The 8202-nt window shown below is 35.0% G+C and overlaps 1 pseudogene; it reads left to right on the top strand.

Annotated features, from left to right (window-relative positions):
* The first annotated feature begins 707 nt into the window (after positions 1-707).
* Positions 708-844, top strand: LOC150018738 (U1 spliceosomal RNA; annotated as a pseudogene).
* The last annotated feature ends 7358 nt before the right edge of the window (positions 845-8202 follow it).

Raw genomic sequence — 8202 nt, 5'->3', positions numbered from 1 at the left:
TAGAGCAACTTTTGTTCAGTTACATGTAGATAAATCAGAGGTAACATATGGATGTATCCACAATATGGTTTCCAAAAATGAATGGTAACAAGATGATAGAAAAATGTGTAACCAAAATCCACGTGTTCCTCAACTGTGTGTATAGGCAGAAAATGTTAAAATTTACATAGTGCATAAGTACTTTAATATTATTCTTAATTAAATACTTCTGGAAAATGTTCAAAATGATCCTGAAATTTCAACACCTTATTAGTGAAACAAGATTATAATTGAAAAAAGTGGTTTGAGTTGCATGGATTCAATTCATCCATGACAAATCAACACTCAGGACTAACCTAGAATCTTTACTACCTTGTTCTGCTGTCCCTCATTGCCAATTCCCATCCTTATGTTTTCTTTTCTGCATTTTATTAATTCTCTAATCCTGAAATGCCAAACTTTGTTAAAGAGTGTCATGTAACTCTATTGATGGGCTTCCATTTGGTCATGACAAAAATCATCTTTCGGAATCATTATGCCTCTTTAAGACTCTTTATATTTGTTTCCTGCTAATGACCCCATTCTTCATTATTGTTCTTTTAAGCCTTTTCCATTGTCTTCTATTTTTATTCATTAATTTACTTATTTAATTAATAAATATTTATTAAATAATTATGTGTCAGACATTATTGTAGCTACAGCAGAAAATAACATAAAAAATAAATATAATACTTACCTAGCAGGGGAGATACCATTATCACAAAGGGGGTCTTCTCAGGGCTATTCATTGCACTCTGCGATCTCCCCAAATGTGGGAAACTCTACTGCATAATTTGTGGTAGTGGGGGACCGTGTTTTTCTCCTGTGGGAAAAAAATACAATAATGCACTTTTGATGAACTAATTTGTTCATAATATACATTGTTCATTTCTAAATTTGTCTTAGAATAGGTATAACAGACCTTGTTCTCAGAGACTCTGATCTGGGAGAGGATCCAGGATGCTCAAACGTATTCTTTAGTTGTTCTGATATACGGTTGGTGTAGGGACCAAATGTAGATGAGAAGAACATGTTTAAAACCTGGAAGAGAAATTTGGGAATCAAGGGATTGGATATGATTCTTGTAATTGTATGAATATGTGTAAAGCTGAGAGAAAAAGAAAGTACGAAAGGATAAAAGCCTAAAATAAAAGTTTGCAGCACATCTCTGATCTGGTCACAAGTTTGAGAGTAACAAAATATAAGGATGGTGTTCTGTAGCATCAAATACTATAGAGAATTGGAGTATGATTTAAAATCATTTTAATTATCATTCACTGTGATCTTACTATATACCAACCTCTGTTCTAAGTGTCACAAACTTTAACATGTTCAATTACTTTTTAAATTCATTTTTCTTAAATATAGTTGACATAGAATATTATATTAAGTTTCAGGTGTAAACAATAAAGATTCAACATTTCTACACCTTATAATGTGATCACCATGATGCCTGATCTATCACTATAGTTATTACATACTAAGTTGTTCTTATAAAAACAACCGTTACAATATTATTGACTACATTCCCTTTGCGATACATAACATATCCATGACTTACTTATTTATAAATGGGAATTTGTACCTCTTATTTTCCTTCATCTTTTTCACTAATTCTCCCACCCTTCTCCCTTCTGGGAATCATCAATTTGTTCTCTGTATCTATGAATCTGTTTCTGTTTTGGTTTATTTGTTCATTTGTGTGTTTTTGTTTTTTGATTCCACATACAAATGAAATCATATGGTATTAATATTTACATATTTTGGATATTAACCTTTCATATTGGATGTTCACTGGAAAATACATTGTCCCACTCAGTAGGTTATCTTTTCATTTTCTTGATGGTTTCCTTTACTGTGCAAAATCTTGTTATTTCTATGTAGTTTCATTTGTTAATTTACTTTTTGTTTTGTTTTCTTTACTCAATGAATCATATCTAAAAAATAAAATATTGCTAAGAGCTATGTCCAAGACTTTCCTGCCTGTTATCTGCTAGGAATTTTATGGTCTGAAATCTTATATTTAAGTGTTTTATCCATTTTGAGTTTATTCTTGTACATGGTAGAAGGGAGTGGTCTAATTTCACTTTTTTGCATGTATCTGTCCAGCTTTCTTAACAACATTTATTGAAGAGACTGTCTTCAGTGCACTGTATATTCTGGCCTCTTTGTCACAGGCTAATTGACCAAATAGGTGTAGGTTACATTGATCTGTGTGGACCTGCCTCCCTAATGTGTTTAATTCTATAACAGTTATATGTGCCATTGAGGTTCATGTGCATTAAGTAACTTGCTCAAAGTCTACAGTATAAAGACCAGAATTCAACCCTCTATCCACTATACTATAATTGTAGTGGTTACTTGAACATCATTCTCTTCATGGAGTTAACCCATAATAAAAATGAAAAGATTTTTACTCAAGAGAAAAAGAAACACTTGACAGAGTGAAGTTTCAAGGAAGTGAGTAAGAAATGGGATTAACTTCACAGTAGTGACCTTTATGTAAGAAAGATTACTGTTTCCTAAAGCCTTTGTGTGAAGATATATTGAAAATGTGCGTAGAAATGTATTTGAGGAAGTACAATGTTTGTAAGTGTAAAACATGATTCTTATAATATAGCCAAGGTGGAGAGGAAAGAAACTATGAAAATGAAGCAAGTATTTGAGGCAAGGGATTAAACATTTAAGGAGATTCTAATCAGCCCAAATATTTTTAATGAATGAGGAATAGAAAAGATGCTGAGACAGGATTTGGCCAGAAAATTCTGGATATTCTTAGTAAGACCTTATACTTCATTATACCCACTATTCTCAGACCTTCACTTCTACCTTCTCACACATATTATATACCTGGAGACTAGCAGCATTCCCAATCATTCATCATCTTTGTATTCTGATCCCCATGTGGATCTTTACTCCTTTTTATTTGAATCTATTGGGGTGACACTGGTTAACAAAATTATATAGGTTTTAGGTACGCAGTTTCACAACACATCATCTGTACGTTGTATTGTGTTCACCACACCAAGCTAAGTCTCCTTCTATCACCATTTATCCCCCCTCTGTCTCCACCTTCACCTCCCATCCCAGCAATCACCACACAGTTGTCTGTGTCCATATTTAACCCCCAACCCAGCCCCAACCCCAACAGCTGTCAGCCTGCTCCCTATCTAGGAATCTGTCTCTATTTTGCTTGTTAGTTAATTTTGTGGATTTTTACATCTTTTTTTTATCTGATCCTATTTCTCACCTATCACATTCCTGAAACACTTTACCTCTCAAAGTCAAGGTCAACAGCAAAATGCCTAAACCCCGAACCTCTTCTCTTAATATGCCCTCAAATGTCATGCTCTAATTGAAATCCGGTACTCTCCTAAGCACTCATTTTTACCCTGTAGCCCTCAATCTTTTAATTTTTACTTTCATTATCATCATTACATGATTAACATTCTTTCCTTATCCTGTAAATGAGGCAGTCCCCCAAAACCTGCTATGGGGTGAAAGAAATGTCCTCTTTATTTCTTGCATCTTTCAGATTATTTTCTCTCCCTCTCTCTTGAAAAAAAAAAAAGTTCAGAAAATACTCTGCATGACTCTTTATTACAGTCAATTTCCGATTCCCCACTTACTCCCCTCATATGTTAAAGATTTTAGCTCTCGGTTCACTGATATTTTTTTCCAAATACACCCTTGTCCTAATTCTTAGTGATATTAATATCCACATACTATTTCTAATATCCAGCCCTACTAGTACCTTGTTCTCTCTTTTAATCATCTTGTCCTTCAAATTTTCTCAGATACCTATTCCCATGGTCATATCCTAGATGTCATTACCAAATAGCCTTAATCACTTTCTAACCACACTTTTTTCCCCTAAATCATACACTCTAGTGTTTCAATTTCAGCAATATTTCTTCCATTGGAATCTACAGTCTATCGCTCCTAACACTTTTTCCCTGTCCATCACTATTTTCATGCCCTCACTGCCTTTTGTACCTAGGAATGCCAGTAGTCATCATGCAATCGGTCTCCCTTGAATATGCCTTGCTTGATTTCCCCCTTTGTCCCTTTATTATAGATTCTACCCTGGAAAAATTACATACTGGCCAAAATCTGTATCTAGTCCCTGCTTCCTCCTGAGCAGATCAACATGGCTGGAGGAAAAAGTAAAAACATGCTGTCTGGTCTCAACCCCAACCTTAAGTGGCCTATTAGGTCCTCCAGGCAAGCACACTCTATTCCCCTAGTCATTTTTCTCTCCCATTCACCTGGACAATCATTTTACAGCTTCTCATCTGTAATAAACCTTCCAACTCCTCTATTCCCATCCTCACTCACAACTGATAACTTTGTTTTCCATTTCCCTGATAAAATAAAAACAGAATACTTACATAAGCTTTCACCCCCACAACTATCCTGCATTTTTTCACAGCACTACCTCCATGTAAGATGCTATATATTTTCTTTATGTACTTTGCTTATTTCTTCCCTTCACTCCTGTCATTATAAACTCCAGTGAGCAAGATTTTTGTTTTTCAGTTTCTCTGTGTTTATACTATCTAAAAATCTGATAAAGTGAAAAGTGTAATAAATATTGTATACATGCATACATTTTATTTAAAGAATTTTGTGATAAATCATATCATCTTCCTTTTAAAAATAATACAATTAATGTTCCAATAGTTTAAGTGACTTTCTGAGAATCACTGGATCAATCAAGCTAAGTATTCCAATCCATGTCATTCGAAACCCAAAGTTTAAATATGTGTGAAATTAAGTCTAAAATATTAGTTCTAATAGTATGAATTCTTAGTATTTGTTCCCCATGGTATCTTTCCAGTTTTATCTTGCCCTACATTCCTACACACTCTTTACTCTTCAACCTGAAAAACTTTCTGCCTTTCAATGAGCTCTAAACTGAGACAGCCCACCCTTTCATGAGAACAAGTGTCCTTTTCCATGCCTGGGGGTGTTCTGCCTTTGGCCTGTGCAAATTCTGTTTATTCTTTTGGATTTATGTAAAATAATCTCTCTCTTTCTCTCTCTCTTCCCTCCCTTCCTCTTCTCCCCTCTCTTTCACATTCCTCTCAAGTGGATTTTATCCCCCCTTCTTTCAATTCTTAACAATGTTACAATCTATCTTATAGCACTAATTTAATTTACAAAATAGAGGAAGACTTCCATCATGTCTATGTTTCAAGTTCTTCCAGACTCCCTAGCAGACTCTTTCTTCCACTACTTTACAATTTTTTATATTTTCCACATAGCAACACCACTGCATGCTTTTCACCTGACAATTATAACTAACACCTTTTGACCTCTTACTGCCAAACATTGTTCTAAGCCATTAAATGTGTTAATTAATTCAATCTTCAGAATCCTGCAACAACAGGTAGTATAATTATCCCCAATTTTCAAATGAGGAGGTGAGGTACAGAGATCTTGTCAAAGTCTCACAGCTTGTAATTATTTGAGTTGGGATTTCAACCTTGGCACCTGACTCTGGAAGACCTATACTTAACCTTGAAGAAATAATTTCAACTACTGATTGATAAATGCACCATAAGTATTGGTTGAATCCAATAAGCTGAATAACAGCATCTTTAAAATAACAACACCGGGGGATCTAGAAAAGTGAATGTCATCTAGTGATATCTGTTGGTGACAAAAGTAAGTCACTGCTTTGTATATGTTGCCTATTAAGAGAGATCATGAAAGGCTCATTAAGGCTAATTGCATTGAATTAAGATGAAATTTGCATTGTACATCAAGTGATAAAAGATTGCATGCATTAGGCAAGTGCAAAGTTCTAATGTGAGCTTTTAAGATTAAGTAGAATACCTAATTATATAGAAATAAATTTAAAGTCTATTATAGAGTCTCAAGGTGGTCCAGGAAAGGGTGGAAAACTTCTGAATATTCTAGTTGTTTGATTACTTGTGTAAATTGATGTGAAACTTCCCTTTTATAATTTTTCCTCAACCTCTGGCTGGCTCAGGAAACAGTGTGGGCATAATGCTTCATGCTTAGCATGAGAAGCACTGAGATTTGTCTGTGGGGCACTGTATAAACTGAAATTAATTGCAGATCGTAATCAAGAATATTATGCATATGTGCTAGAGATTCATTTTCAAAGTATCCTCACAAAGATGTATTTCTAGCATGTCACTAAGAGATATTTTTCTTTTTAATTATATTAAACTATAGTGTTTAAAAATCGTCGGCAGCCGTCCGTCTCGAGAGACGATGGTGTAGCTTCTTAAGTGTCCATCTGCACCGCCGAGAATGGCTGTGCAGTCCGACTCGGGAGTGACACGGCATCTGTCTCCTCCCGTGTTGAATCGACATCTTGCGATGACGCTGGAGTGTCCTCTCCAGTGAAGCTGAAGCTACAGAGCCTGGGCAGGGTGATATGGAGGGTCTGCTGTTGCCCATGCAGCAGACCCGCCCTCTCTTCGCAGCTGAAGGGTCCAAGGGAAAGACGGAGTCAATACAGCTTGGCTTCAGGTGCGCCGCAGGAGTTGCCGGTGTTGACTACAACGTCAAACCGCCTTAGGGACTCCGGCTCCGGATTTTCTGTCGGGGTTTACTCCCTTAGCCTTTCCCCTGAAGAGGTATGCCGCAAGGCAGCGGAGGTTTTTTGGAGTCAGAGTTTTCCTTCTCTGATGTGCCCTGACTGGAAGATCGAACCAGCGACACTTAGCTCGCAGGCCGACGCTCAATCCACTGAGCTAAACCAGCCAGGGCATTGTTTAAAAATACTTTTGTATAATATTTAGGTACTTGGACAGTCCTTTGATCCAAGATAAAAATGTTTTAATCTATTTCTTTATAACTTTTTCTTCAATTTTGCTAAAAAATAAAGAGAAAATGGATGCATTTATTAAAGACTACGGCCAATAAATCTCAATTCATTTATTTAAAAAATGATACATATTTTCTATATTTCAGAAATGCACCTATTATGTAATCCCAGTGCCTCTAGTATATCTACATGTCCTTCAGGCTCCACTGTTTAACAACATAAATCATTTCAAGTCATTAGTTGTGCCCTGGTGCTTCTGCCATTTTTAATGGTCCAACAGTAAATTTGTACAAGCTTTATTAAACACAAACAACATATAATGCAGATTTTGATGACTTAGCCCTCAGTAAAAATGTGGTCTTTCAAATTTGATGACTGGGAAGCAATCTCCAAATTTTCTCTCCTCATGTTTCTTAAAAACACAAGCAACTCCAGAATATCCAGATAAAAAAAATCCAGGGCCGAGTCTTCGAGTTTCGAGGAAATGTGAAACTCTTCTTAACCATCATTCTCTTTTGGACACATTGCCAGTGACACTTCAGACCTCTCTCTTCATCACTGAGGCCACTGGGAAAGATTTCCATTTCCTTCCCCAAGGAGTCCTGACACATTAAAAGGAAACTGAAGCAAAACAGGATCTAACTTGTCTGGGAGTTCTGATGGGTAGTTTATCGTGTGTGTGTGTGTGTGTGTGTGTGTGTGTGTGTGTGTGTGTGTGTGTTTACAGATGAATAAGAGCAGAATATTTATGTATTAAAACATTTAAAAATAATCTGTGAACTATTTCATGTTTACCTCAGAGTTGTTTTTTCTTTTATTTATAAAGCCTGCATTTATTGTCTGAAACAAAAGTTTAATAACTCACACAATTTTCATTAGCAAGAAATATAACAATTCCCGTAAGAGTTATTCTGAGATATTTACTTAGAGGTAAACTGTTTATGTAATAATAATCACTGGCACTGCTTACCTTACTGAAGACAATATTCTAAGTATTTTAACGTTATTTTATTTAATATTCACAATTAATGAGTGAAGAAGCCAAGATTTTCACACAGGGTTTTAATTTACACATTTAAGAGAATATTAAATATTGAGGCTTGTTCATGTAACACTATTCTAAGTATACAGTTTTTCCAGTTAATCAAAAATTTGTGATAAATTCTATATATTATAATATAACTTTTTGGGAAAAGAATAATAAAATTTTGTATTAAAAACAAACAAAATAATAGACACTTTATTAATCTTTTTTTATTTTATAAATTCAAAATTTGTTTTTTATAAATGCCTATAGAAGTCCAGGATATGTTGCTAAGATTGTGTGTTATTAGAACACTGGCATTTAAATAAACAACAGTGACTCTGATTCTAATTTT

Source organism: Furipterus horrens, unplaced genomic scaffold (assembly GCF_987537825.1).
Source record: "Furipterus horrens unplaced genomic scaffold, mFurHor1.1.pri manual_scaffold_2, whole genome shotgun sequence".
NCBI classification, from domain to species: domain Eukaryota; kingdom Metazoa; phylum Chordata; class Mammalia; order Chiroptera; family Furipteridae; genus Furipterus; species Furipterus horrens.
This window is presented reverse-complemented; position numbering and strand designations above follow the sequence as displayed.